This window comes from Lissotriton vulgaris, chromosome 8, assembly GCF_964263255.1.
Source record: "Lissotriton vulgaris chromosome 8, aLisVul1.2, whole genome shotgun sequence".
In the NCBI taxonomy this organism is placed as follows: Eukaryota; Metazoa; Chordata; class Amphibia; order Caudata; family Salamandridae; genus Lissotriton; species Lissotriton vulgaris.
In genome coordinates this window covers 1219263543-1219278437 of record NC_141696.1, presented here as the reverse complement: position 1 = coordinate 1219278437, position 14895 = coordinate 1219263543, and the positions used below count along the sequence as shown (strand labels likewise).

Sequence of the window (14895 nt, the reverse complement as noted above, 5' to 3'; positions counted from 1 at the left end):
TACGGGCAGGTTGTGGGCAAAGAAGGGAAACTAGATTTCAATTCACAGTGGGGGAAAACAAAGAAATTGATGAAAACAAGGATACGTAACAAAAATAAGAGCTGCGCAGGTCACTGGGGTATAGGAGTAGGGCTAAGAGATGGACAGTTCAGAATGCTGGAAGATCTGAAAATTTTCCTATGAGCACAAACATTAAAATCGTGACGATGAATGTATGCGGGCTGAACGATAGAACAAAAAGGCAGCGGGTATCTCTATTACTGAAAAACACCGGGGCGGATTTTTTTTGCTTACAGGAAACACATGTCGAAGGGAATAGGTCATTTTTGTTGGAGCAAATGGGATTTAGGTTACTAGCTAACTCCAAACAGGGGGCCAGAATTAGAGGGGTTGCTATCCTGACAAAACACTCAAATATAAGAACGAGGAAGAAATTCGAGGACCAGTGGGGGAGATGTGCCTTGATCGAGTGCTTCATAGGGGAAGAATGGGTCACTATAGGCTCTATCTATGGGTCGACAGATGATGATCCAGAGCTGTTTGAATTTCTAGACATCGAACTACCTGCGTGGGCACCAAGAGCTATCTTGGCAGGAGATTTTAATATTGATGGGGCTAGGGGATTGGGACTAGATTCTATGGGACAATACCAGGGGAGGAAAAAGAGGGTATGTAGGGCAATTCAGAATCTAGCCAGAAATAACGCATTGACGGATGTGTGGGGGGCCAAGAAACCTTCTGATCCTGGCTATACATTTTTTTCTGCTCCGCATCGGAAATGCGTTAGATTAGATTATTTTTTTGTATCTAGGACACTATTAGGTACTTCAGCGATAGATAGGATGCCAAGGATATTGTCAGATCATAATCCCCTAAAGTTAACTATAGAAGGAAGCGGGTTCAAGAGAGTGACAGGATCATGGACATTTGAAAGGGGATTATTGAAAGATGACGACTATATTACACATATGCACTTGTGGATTAGGGATTTTTGGGACATTAATAGGGGGAGCACCACCATTGGGAATGACTGGGACACATTTAAGGCAGGGGTAAGAGGCGAAACTTTGAGCTACTCTATCGCCAAACGAAGGAAGGAAAAAATAGAGGGTGAACGGGTAAATAATGCCCTGAGAATAGCGGAAGCAAGATTGGAACAAGCCACATTAGATCAGTGCGAATACAATGAGCGGGTTTTGGAAGTAACGATAGCAAGAGCAGAGGCTGTAGAAGGGGTGGCAATTAAGGCTGCTAGATTATATGATACACAGAGAGAAAGGTGCTACGAATTTAGTGAAAAGATAGGACATACCTTAGCAGCACGTACAAGACAAAGGGTGGCTAAGGGAGAGATTAAAGAAATAAAAGACAACACTGGGCGTTTAATCACGGATGAGAAGGGTATAGCAGAGGTATTTAGGGAGTTTTACAGCAAGCTATACAAGGAAGAACAAGTACGGGACAGGGGGGAAATATCGGACTACCTACAGAATATTCCGGGCAAGGTTTTAAATAGGGAGGATAGAGAGTTTCTTGATGCTGACCTGAGAGATGAGGAGATTAAGGAGGCTATATTGGGTTTGCCAAAGGGGAAAGCAGCAGGTCCAGACTTGATACCAGGAGAGTTTTATAAGGTATTTCTGCACTCAATATTTAAAGATTTAGCAAGAACATTTAGGGGGGTGCAACATGGCCAGGCAATACCGGTAAGTTGGGCCGGGGCGGACATCGTAATAATATTGAAAAAAGGAAAGGATGCAACAGAACCAGGGTCGTACCGCCCCATAACATTAATTAACGCAGACACCAAAATATTCTCGAAAATACAGGCAGAGAGATTCGCTAAGATAATAACCCAATTAGTCAGCACTAATCAACATGGCTTTATACCACAAAGGGGCACTACACTTCATATCAGGAAAATGATAACACTTTTTGATGTTCAGGAAGTAGAAGGGAAACCTATAGCGGCCATGTTATTGGACGCAGAAAAAGCCTTTGACAGGGTGGCATGGGAGTATTTGTGGGCGGTTTTAAGAAGGGGAGGGGTAGGTGAGGTTTTTGTCAAAGTCATTCAATCACTCTATACGAACCCTACTGCCTGTGTTAGGGTGAACTCTGGCCGCACCAGACCCCTGGATATTACAAGGGGCACTAGGCAAGGATGCCCTTGCTCGCCCCTATTATTTGCTATGTACATCGACCCCTTGATATTGAGGTTAGAGCAGAACGATCGAATTAATCCAATAAACACTAGCAGGGGAGATATTAAGGTCCTAGCATATGCAGATGACATTGCGGTCATTACACCTAGCCCAATAGATGCAATAAGGGAAATAGAATTAGAGGCAGATCGGTTCGGAAGAATAGCAGGGTACGCTCTGAACAAAAGCAAGTCACAAATTATAAAGAATGTCTACACAATATGTACAGATGCAAGGGTGGTTGAGGAGGGGATGTATTTAGGTGTTACGATCACGGCTGAACTGGAAAAATTGGTGGAAATTAACATTAATCCCATTATTACAAAAGCAAAGAAAGATCTGGATAGGGTAAATAATTTACATATGTCCATAGTAGGTAGAGTAAACTACGTAAAAATGAACTTGTTGCCGAAATTTCTGTATTTATTTAGAACAATTCCGCTGTTTTTTAGTATGAGTTGGTTCAATAAGTTGGAGAATATGGTAAATCGATTTGTTTGGTCCCAGGGGAAGACGAGAAGAGCATTGAAGTACATGTCATTACCACGAGACAGGGGGGGATGGGCGTTGCCAGATTTCAAAATGTATTACTGGGCGGCAGCATTACAGCAGATGACGGGTTTATTGGGTGGTGCTGAGGGGGAAATTGAGATTCCTACGGGATCAACAGAGGTGTACGGGATAATACTTGGCGGGGAGACAAACAATGCTTTCCTTAGATACTCGGAGCCAAGCTATTTTAAGCGGACCAGGTTCAAGACGCTAGAAGCTGCTGGTAAAATATGGAAAGCGTTCAAGAAAAGTTTTGGCTTGGGAAGACTTCATGCACACACTAGATTAATGGAGGATCCAATGCTGCCCACAGAAATATTTGCGGATGCTATATTTAAGGAATGGGTTCGATTGGGAATTAAGAACTTGGGAGATCTAATAGGGGAGGCAGGGGTAAGGCAATTCACTGAAATCCAGCAGGAATTTGGTGTTAGCAATAGGACCTTTTTTAAATATTTACAACTAAGAAGCTTTCTAGGTAATAAACGAGGTGGACCGATGGGTTTTAAAGCAAATCCGATAATACAGATGGTTGAGGGGGGCCAATCTTGCTCAATCAAAAGGCTGTATGCTGAACTAATAGAACACCGAGGGGATGACCTTGAAAAATATGAGACTAAATGGAGGGAAGCAATAGGAGTAACAGAGGGCGTATTCTTAAGGTCACTAAGATCAGGACGGGAAACTCTGTGTTCAGCGGCACTGCAGGCACAACACTACAAGACGCTATACAAACTCTACTACACACCAGCTAGAATTGCCCAGTGGGGAGGAACACAGGGGGTTAGGTGCCCTAGGTGCGACAGTACGGAGGCAGAAATAGTGCATATGTTTGCGGGGTGCCCAAACCTTTCTCCGCTAATAAAAAGTATTGAAACATTTTTTGATAACTCCTTGGCATATAAATTGAAGCTGACACCAGAAGTAATACTACTAGGACTAGAGGGGAGTAACTCACAGCAAAATCAAAATGGGGGGTTTTTGTTTGTGGCCATGGCTGTTTTGCGCCTATGTATAGCAGCTGCTTGGAAAGATAAGATACCACCCCCGTTCCAGCACTGGTTGGCTAGGTTACTGCATATGTATAATCTGGAGAAAGCTATCTATGCCAGAAGGGGGAAAAAGGGTAGAGCACTGGGACTACAGCTGTGGAAGCCCATTTTAGAATGGAAAAGTAGGATGGCAACTGCCTAGGGGGGTGCAGAGCTGGATGTGAAAAAATATTTATACGCCTTACATATGCTTCTTTGGGGTATCTTCTGTCCCCTTTATATTTCCCTTTACCTGCGTTTTATTAATGTTTTCTTATCTACTGTGTTCTTCTTTTTCTTCCCCAATTCGTTTTGTCTTGCTATAAGATGTACATATTATGGAAGTATGCAAGTACGCAATGGAATTGATTTATGTGATTATTCAGAAATTTACCTGCTGTTGAAAGATATTGACTGGTGCGGGGGGGGGGTAAAAAATTGTTGTAAAAATCGTCAATAAAAATATTTAAAAAAAAAAAAAAAAGAAGCAAAAGAGAAACATTAGAATGATAAAGAAATATGATAAATGATGGATACTGTAAAGTTAAAATGCACTATTCCAACTCCAGAAAGGTGCAGCAGTAGGGAAAGTGATGGATACTATAAGGGTATAATTTACTATTCCCACTCCAGGAAGGTGCAGCAGTAGGGAAAGTGATGGACGGTGTAAGGATATAATTTAATATTCCTGCTCCTGGAAGGTGCAACAGTAAGGTAAGTAATGGATAGTATAAGGGTAAAATTAACTATTCCCACTACAGGAAGGTGCAGCAGTAATGAAAGTGATGGATAAAATAAGGGTATAATTTAAAATTCCCACTCCAAGAATGTGCAACAGTAGGAAAAGTGAAGGAAAAAAGTAAAGTGTAATTTACTAATGAAATTCCAGCTAAGTGCAGCAGAAAGCAAATAAACATTTACATTTCTTATTTTCTTTTTTTTAGAAACTCAAAGCAATCTTTTAAGAAAACAAAACTCCACATCTAAGGAAGCCAACAAACACAAAAGCCAGCAAGAAAAAGAATATCCACAAATAAAAACTGCAATATTAAAGGTAAATAAAATACATGAAACGATAAACACATTTTCTAAAATGCTAAATTTTTAATACTATTTACACTTTTGATACCAGAAGCAAAAGAGAAACATTTGAATGATAAAGAAATATGCTAAATTGTGGATAGTGTAATGGTAAAATGCACTATTCCAACTCCAGAAAGTTGCAGCATTAAAGAAAGTGATGGATAGTTTAAAGGAATAACATACATTTCCCACTCCAGAACGGTGCAGCAGTAGGGAAAGTGATAGATAAAGTAAGGGTATAATTTATTATTCCCACTCCAGGAAGGTGCAACAGTAAGGCAAGTAATGGATAGTGTAAGGGTAAAATTAACTGTTCCCTCTCCAAAAAGGTGCAGCAGTAGGGAAAGTGATGGATAGTATAAGGGTATAATTTACTATTCCCACTCCAGGAAGGTGCATCAGTAAGGAAAGTGAAGGATAGTGTAAGGGTATAATTTACTATTCCCACTCCAGAAAGGTGCATCATTAGAGAAAGTGATGGATAGTGTAAGGGAATAATTTACTATTCCCACTCCAGAAAGGTGCAGCAGTAGGGAAAGTGATGGATAGTATAAGGGTATAATTTACTATTCCCACTCCAGGAAGGTGCAGCAGTAGGAAAAGTGATGGACAGTGTAAGGGTATAACTTATTATTCCCACTCCAGGAAGGTGCAACAGTAAGGTAAGTAATGAATAGAGTAAGGTTAAAATTAACTATTCCCACTCCAGGAAGGTGCAGCAGTAGGGAAAGTGATGGAAAAATGTAAGGTGTAATTTACTAATCAAAGTCCAGCTAAATGCTGCAAAAAGCAAATAAAACACATACATTTCTTATTTCCTTTTTTTTAGAAACTCAAAGTAATCTTTTAAGAAAACCCAACTCCACATCTAAAGAAGCCAACAAACAGAAAAGCCAGCAAGAAAAAAAAGACCACAAATAAAAAAAGCATCTTAAAGGTAAATAAAATACATGAAATGAAAAACACATTTTCTAAAGTGCAAGATTTTTAATACTATTTACACTTTTGATACCAGAAGCAAAAGAGAAACATAAGAATGATAAAGAAATATGATAAATGATGGATACTGTAAGAGTAAAATGCACTATTCCAACTCCAGAAAGGTGCAGCAGTAGGGAAAGTGATGGATAGTATAAGGGTATAATTTACTATTCCCACTCCAGGAAGGTGCAGCAGTAGGGAAAGTAATGCATAGTGTAAGGGTATAATTTATTATTCCCACTCCAGGAAGGTGCAATAGTAAGGTAAGTAATGGATAGTGTAAGGGTTAAATTAAATATTCCTACTCCAGAAAAGTGCAGCAGTAGAGAAAGTGATGGATAGTATAAGGGTATAATTTACTATTCCCACTCCAGGAAGGTGCATCAGTAGGGAAAGTGATGGATAGTGTAAGGGTATAATTTACTATTCCCACTCAAGGAAGGGGCACCAGTAGGGAAAGTGATGGATAGTGTAAAGGTATAATTTACTATTCCCACTCCAGAAAGGTGCATCAGTAGGGAAAGTGATGGATACTGTAAGGGAATAATTTACTATTCCCTCTCCAGGAAGGTACATCAGTAAGGAAAGTGATGGATACTGTAAGGGTATAATTTACTATTCCCACTCCAGGAAGGTGCATCAGTAAGGAAAGTGATGGATAGTATAAAGTTCAAATGAACTATTCCCACTCTAGGAAGGTGTAGCAGGAAGGAAAGTGATGGATAGTGTAAGGGTAAAATGTACTATTCCCACTCCAGGAAGGTGCAGCTGTAGAGTAAATGAAAGATAGTGTAAGAGGAATATGAACTACTCCTAATACAGGAAAGTGCAGCAGTAATGAAAGTGATGGATAATATAAGGTTCAAATGTACTATTCCAACTCCAGGAATGCGCAGCAGTAACGTAAATAATGAATAGTGAAAGTTTGTAAATTACTAATCCTAATCCAGATAGATAAACCCTTATAAAAATTATACATTAAAATATGTATCTGTAATTAAACCGAAACACAAAAATTAATTTTGTTTTTCATTTCTACTTTTTTCAACAGAAAATGTCAAGCCAAGCTACTGCCACCTATATCAGATCCAGGAAAGAAAACAGGTTATTGAAACATTGTGGATATATATATTGCAATGAAAGGATAAGTGAACCAAGGAGACATTGGAGGTGTGTGCAATATTATTCATCCCGTTGCAGCGGCAGAGCGGTTACTGTTGGAGATAACATTATAAAAACCACAGAACATAACCACTCTGCCTCTGCAATGGAGATTGAAATTCGTGAAACCATTAATGAAATTAAAGATATTGCATCCACCTCCAATGCCACACCTGGTTCAATTTTAAGAGAGGTTGCACAGCATGTCCCCGGTCATGTTGCTTGTAATATGCCTATTATTCCAAATTTGCGACAAATTATCCAAAGAAAAAAGCAGGCAAGTAACACTCACACTGAAACTCCACACACTTTTGCAGACATACATATTCCTAATGAACTTACAATCTCTTTCTCCAATGAACCCGTCTTACTCTACGACAGCCAAAACCCTCAAAAACGTATACTAATCTTTAGCACTCCCCGCAACCTAGTAAAATTAGAGAATACTGAAATTTGGATGATGGATGGGATGTTTAAAAGTACCCCCCATCTTTTCACCCAAATTTATAGTATTCATGCACAGATTCAAAATAATGTAGTTCCCTTAGTGTATAGTTTACTTCCTGATAAGCAATCAGCAACTTATACTGAATTTTTGTCAGTAAAAAAAACTTCCAACAAAAGTCCTAGGAAAATTATTGTGGATTATGAATTGACTATGATCAATGTGATCAAAAAAACGTACACGGATACCCAAATTCAGGGATGTTTTTTTCATTTTTCCCAGGCATTTTGGCGTAAGTTACAAAAAACATCCCTAGTTACTGATTACTGTTCAGATAGCAAACTACAGGTAGAATAAAAAAACTAACAGCACTTTGTTTTGTACCTCCTGAAAGTGTAGACGAGTACTACACTGCAATTTCTGAATCTGAATATTATGTCGAAAATTAAGATAAATTGGCACCCTTGTTAAATTATTTCGAAGACACATGGATTGGACATCTAAGTAGATCGGGTCGCAGGAAGAAGCCACGTTTCCATGTGGAGTGGTGGAACTGCTACACAACCTGCTTAGAAGGAGGTGCTAAAACAAACAATGCCATAGAGGGATGGCATAACTCCTTCAACTACACAATTGGTAAACCACACCCCAATTTCTACTCTTTCTTAATAACTTTGAAGAAGGAGCAAAGTTATCAAGAAATGAGAATTGCACAAACCTTGACAGGTAGCCTAAATCCACGGATTTCAAAACAATCTAAGGAGATGTCTCAGAGACTATTGGCAATACTTCAACAGTTTTCGTTGAGTGTGACATTAGACTACCTGGAAAATGTTGCTAACATTTTACATTTTTAAACACATACACCCAACTTACTTTCCTGCTTTTACCTAAAAAAAAATTATATTATTAATTCAATTGAGTTTTTTTTAAATTATTTTTTAAAATTTTTGGTCGTGTCATCAAACCATTAATAATTTATGAATTTACATTCATCTTTTTTTATTATATTTCCTAAATATAATTTGCAGGAAATAATTTTTTTTATTTGATAAACTTACAATACCATCATAAAAAAATTTGTAAATCAAACATCTTTGATATAAACCAATTAGCATTTTGTACATCTTTTCCATAAATTTTTTTTAAAAAGACTTTGTAAAAACATTTTCAACGAAACATTAAATTACTTATTTTCACCCTTTCCACTATTTCAAACAAAAGTTTGTTTTGGTATTATTTCTATAAAAACTACTGTTTTTTGTAATTAAACTCATGCAAACCATTTATCTATCTATTATATGAAATTACCCCACCAAATGTATCTTTTTTTCAAAATTTTTATTTTTTTAACAACAAACCTTTCCTATTTAAATCCAACAATTTTTTTAAAATTCAAGTGTCCCATTTTTGTAATAAAAAATAATGTAAAAATGTATTTAATATTTTTTTACATTATCTAAATCAATGAATTAACAGCAAAACATTTTTTTTATTTCTTTATGTCACAATCAAATTCATCTCAACCTTAAATTGGAACACCAGATAAAATATCCAATGTTATCAAACTCCTTTTTATCTTGCTAACTAAAACATAATTTTTTTAAGTCATTTCCTACCTGCTAATATTCTCACTAAGCAACTTTATTTTTTGCAAACATTTACATAAAAATGAATTCTACAAACGCATTTTCAAAAAATATCTCCTACTAAACCAACAGTTAAAAGTAATCAATTTTTCAAAAGTAACACAAAAACCAGTATTAAAAATACTCGATAAAACCAAAAACCCACTTTTGTGACAACTAACGAAACTGTCTTCTTTTTTTTCTTTTCGATTTCCTTAAAACCATACATTTTTTTTACAGCAAACTTTTATTTACGTTCAAAATGTTTTACAACAAAGAGAAAATACTTATATTGATGAACTTTTCCCGTTCCCCTTCTCAAAATACAACCCGACAAAGGTATATTATTCTACCATGATCGGCGACATGTTATATATACATCCAAAACATCATATTTTACTTATGCAACCTCTCCTTATCCTTACGTAGCAATATATATATCCACAATGTTTACTTTAACTAATATAAAAGTTTTTAAAGTTTCCTACCTGTGCGCAGATCAGCTTCCAGCTGCTTCCTCCAATCGATGCTGTCCAAAATGGCCGCTTGCGTCGACGTTAACGTGACGACGTGATACAAAGCTACTAAGATAAAAAAAGGACTATTATACAAAGCTAATATTTTTGAAATGTTATTACTTAATAAAAATAGTAATCATGTTTAAAAAAATTATTAAAAATATGTTTTATTTATAATAAAATTATCTTGTTTTTATTATATTTTTTGAAATTAAAATAAAAATAGAGAACAATAAAATCTGTTTCTTTCTTTTTTTAACTGTTTTAAATTATTCCTTTTATAACAATATTTTACATGTAAAAATTATTATTAATGTCACTTACCACAATGCTGATTGTATTTCCATGATTATCTGCCTATTTCCTGCTTTTCAAGCACTTTCAGAAGCATAACGCGGAATGCAATGGAAAAGGTACTGAAATAAAAGAAGGACAAATCACGCCATAGAAAACAATGTTAAAACGTGGGAAAATAATAAACTTTGCTTACTTAATGAAGCCCTTATAATTAAAAAATATTAAACAATTTTCTAAAATAGTGAAAAAAACATAACACTATATTAAATTATAATTATATATACATTTTATTTTTTTAAACAAAAAAAAATATTTTTCATTAAAACTCTCCTCAAAGTTATATCAAACAAAGAAAAAATAAACCATATATAAGCTTACTTTTTATATAAAAATCTAAATTTACAAAGAAATAATATTAAATTAAGAGTCCATCAAAAATTTAAATGTAAATTTAAAAAACAATCCTTTTTAATTTTTTAAATTATTAACTAATACAATCATATTTTACCTTTGCAAAATCTATTTAAAAAAATGATTATTATTATTTATTTACAAATAAATACTTACTTATTATGTATAAAACTATTTTTTTTTTAATATATAAAGTTTAAATTAGGTACTTATATTTTAAATATTAGTATTAAATAGAAACTAAAACATTATTTATTAATTCAATTCTTCTTAAATACTTTATTAAAAAATAATCATTTAAATATTATTTAATAAATGAAATATTAAATATATATTTTTTGAAAAAATTAAATCCAAAAATAATACCTAAAATATTTAAATAAAATTAATTTTACAAAAAATAACTTAATTTCGATGTAAAAACATGCGTTGTAACAGTACTTGCGTTGTAATAGCATGCATTGTAAAAACATGCGTTGTAAAAGCACTTGCGTTGTAAAAGTTGCATTGTAAAAGTAGTGCGTTGTAAAAGTTGCGTGGGTTCCTTCAGGAGTGCTTCTAATGGTACAGACCCAGTAGACAACTCAGGTCGGCCAGCAGGGTGTTGGTCAAAACAGCTCGCATCAGGAAGGTGCGCTGGAGGGGTAGAAGCTTTGTCACGGGAGCGGCGAAGGCTTTGAACGCCCTTCCCATGGCCCTCAAACAAAACGCAAATCTGATGGCATTCAGGAAAAAATGAAAAACATGGCTTTTCACCCTTTAGTCTGTTGAGGCTTGAAGCTCAGGGAGTTACAATTTCAGCGCCAGGACACCGGTTGGTATCAGCGCGCTTTAGAAATTATATAAATAAATAAATAAATACATTTTCACTTTTCTGATCTTAAGCCTCTCTTGGCTTCCCTATTGGTTTTGGTGTTTTTGCCTTTAGCTTTTGCTTTTTTTGCTCGTGTTTGGCTGATGTTGACTTTTCCTTCGCTTGAATTTTGGGGAGTATTGGTGTAAATTGATACTTTATCCTGATATTTCTTGGGACCCACTATCTCCAGGCAGGTTGATGTCACTGTTTCTTTGATCTTCTCTCACTGAATTTCCACTGGGTCTCTGTCTCTAGTTCTTGCAGAACTTGAAACTTGTTACTAAGGGTGGCTGACTATTCTGTGCATCTTTGAGGAGGGTGGTGTTATATTGCTGATGTTGAATGTTGGTTCCATCCATGCTTTCTTCAGCTGTAGCCATAACAAGGTGATAGTCCAATACCACATCCGCTCCTCTCATCACTTTAATGTCCCGCAGGGACCTCCAGAACTTCTTGGCAATGCAGACATGGTGGATATGTTTCTCTGTTGAATAATCTGGTGGCACCCACATTGACTTGTGTATTCTTCTATGTGGGAATATACTGCCTCCATCACCAGACTGGTCAGGGTACAGAGATCTTCAAGCCTTTCACCGTTCTCATTCATGTTGTAAAGGCCATGTTTGTCTATGATTTCTTCATACCCATTGTTGTTACTTCTAATCTTGGCATTGAGTTCCTCCATCAACATTTCTCTAGGATGGACTGGAGTCTGATGTAAAATTGTTCTTTTTCCTCTTCTTTGCTATCATTTGTAGGCATATCACTGGATAACATTCATGTTGATCCTCATTTTCTTTGTGCGAAAGGTCACTGTGATGATTCTGGAACTGTGGGTTTCCCAACCAATCAGAAAATTGTTTGTCTGCTGACGTTACCAGCAGTGCTACTCCCTGAGTATGTAGTACATACTCTTCCTCGTGTCCAGAATACAGCAGCAATCCTCCTGGAGCTAGTGCCTTCTGTACGGACTGTGTCCACCTGTTTTCGCTGGCCAAGATTGTATTTTTTCATCTTCACTGCCACGTGGGCTGTCTTGTCTGTCTCGTACATGGTCCTCATGTTCCATGTCCCGATGATGATGGTCTTGGTCGAAAGCAGGTGGATCAGCTTTGCGACTTCCAGGAATCTCTGGCTTTCACCACATCATAGCTCTCCATGAAGGAGATTCCTCTCTCCCCAAGGCCAGGATGTCTTTTGGTCTAGTATTTTTTTACATGATGGGGTAGCAAGCCCCATGCATAACCCTTCTCCTCTCGCAACAGGGCTTGGGACCAGCCATGGCAGAGTTTCTTCCAAGTTGTTGCTTTTCATTAGATATAACTCTGACTGCAGACATGCACCTCACTGATGAATGAGGAGCATTGTTTTGGAATACCTTGATCAATTCTACATATGAAGCTTACAATGATCAACTCTACTCTCCATTAAATGATCCAATGTTATCGAACCAATAAAATATACCTCTCAAAAAGGAGGCTGACTGGGAGATCACAAATGTTGAGAAAAGACATAAAAGCCCTCATTACAATGTCGGGCGGGACACCGTTGCAGGGAAGGAACCGCCAGACCATAGGTCAGTGGTTCCAACACCCTAATTTGGATGCAACTGCAAAACTTCAATTTTTCAATGGGATCGTGTGTGGTGGTCTGAATCTGCCTGCAGCACAAGCTCCCATTAAAAAATGGAAGTTTGCAAACATCCCTTACCATGTGGCAGGCACCGTGAGGTGCCTGCTACACAGCGAAAGGTTGTTGATGGGTCACCCAGGCCCATATGAGGAGGGCCAGTGGGGAAGGGTGCCCTGCTGGTGCCCCCCAAAGTCCCTTTCCGACATCGAATCCATCATTGAAGGGATTACTGTTCTGCTCGTGTCCTCATGGGCTCTGTGAGCCCATTGAAAGAGTAGCGGAATCCCCGTGAGGTTTTCCCGCTGACCACAGTATTCAAAATACAGCCGTCAGAGGGAAAACTCAGGATGTCGGGTGGAGATCCTCCAACTTCTAGTTGGAGACTCTCCGCCCGACATCCAAATTGGGCCCTTTGTGTTGAATAGTGAATAAGAAGAGAGAGATATGTTACAAGTGACAATACATGAGGGTAAACACAGAATGTTTTTATGACTACCTGTAAAATATCCTCAATTTGTCAAGCAAGGTGCTAAAAGCCTCATAGCAAGTAATTAAAAGAAGGAACAATTGTTGACTAATAGTGCAAGCTTACTGCAGAGATTATATTGCGCTGATTAGTCATCAAAAACCTGTGGCCTTTGAGATTGTTGGTACTGTTGTTCTCATGCCTCTTCATGATTACTGAATGACTATAAATGCAGACATGCTGATGTCCGGGTCACGTCTCACATTCTAACTGCTCAGACAGAAGAGGCAACATGCAAAACGGAAGCTTAAGTTGTAGATTGGTACGCCCTCTCCTCTTTGGACATAGTGAGATAGGCTAGGGCCTGACCAACAAACTGTCTCCTGCAATTACCTAAGTCCAACATCTATCCCCGAACAGACCTTAGAGTTCAAGTAGAATATTAGGTAGAAGCTGCTGAATTCACTTCATCATGAGCCTGCCATTTTAACTTTTAATTAGAATAGAGCATTTCAGGGAGCGATAACGAGCAATGGGACTGTAAGAACAGCATGTGTGTGATATTCACATTTCATTTCCGACTACTGAGGTAATGTCATTGGAGTTGAATTCACAGTAAAAAGTATTTCCCCATTTCTCTACTATCCACTTTTTTACTCTGGTAGTATTAATTCTTAATTGTAGGTATAATTTCTGGGCTTTGAAACCAAATACACTCTTTCTATTCTTCTGACCTGCTGGATCCACTTCACAGCCAAAACCTCCCACGATGCCCTTTCTACGCACCAACAAAAACTACTCTGACTTTAAAATATTGCCTTGCCTAGTCCTGTTATACCAACGTTGTACAGTGCCTCCACCTGCATCCCAATGTTGTGTTATAGGAACCTAATAGTTTGATTACGGAAAATTGCATCACCTCTTAAAGTCTATTAGTTCTGTGCCACCTTGACCTTGGACCCAATAGTATAGAATATTTCTAATTCTTATGAAAATTGTTCAGCAAAGATCTCCTGCATAAGTGCTGAACTGATCCATTTATGCCACATTTTTATGAAAACCATTGTCTGGGTAAACAAGCTTCATTGAATCACATTTTATGAAGACTTATTCTAAGTGGATGTCCTGAAAATTTGACATTGATCTGGCCCTCCTGGAAACCCCTATTTTAAAGTGATTGGGACCAGTTTGATATTTTGCAAACCAACCTATTTACTAATCGGTTGGTTCGTAAAACACTGAACCTTAGTGGGTCGCAATTGGACCTACCTAATGAATGTTAATGAGGTAGGTCGCAAGTTGGGACCCACTACGATTCGGTGTGATCAAAGGGATAATGGCTTATTAGGGTAAGCAGACTGACATGTCTATGACTGTTTTTAAATAATGCAATCAGTTTTTTTTAAATGCAGCCCATTTTCCTTTAAAAAAAATGGGATGCATTGAAAAAGAAGTGAAAAGTTTTACAAACATTATTTAAGCTTAAGCTGTGGTTCACGAGAGCTCTTCCTAGTCTTAAATATGTTTTTGTCAACATTCACAAAGTGAAGGGCATGTCTTGGGGACCTGTCTGTGATGGGTTACCACTTCTTTTGTGTAGCCAGTAAAATATCAATGTTTTGCAACCAGA

The 14895-nt window shown here is 37.3% G+C and overlaps 1 pseudogene; it reads right to left on the bottom strand.

Annotated features, from left to right (window-relative positions):
- The window catches only part of LOC147698515 (uncharacterized), a 39721-nt pseudogene that overhangs the window by 12061 nt on the left and 12765 nt on the right, over positions 1-14895 (bottom strand).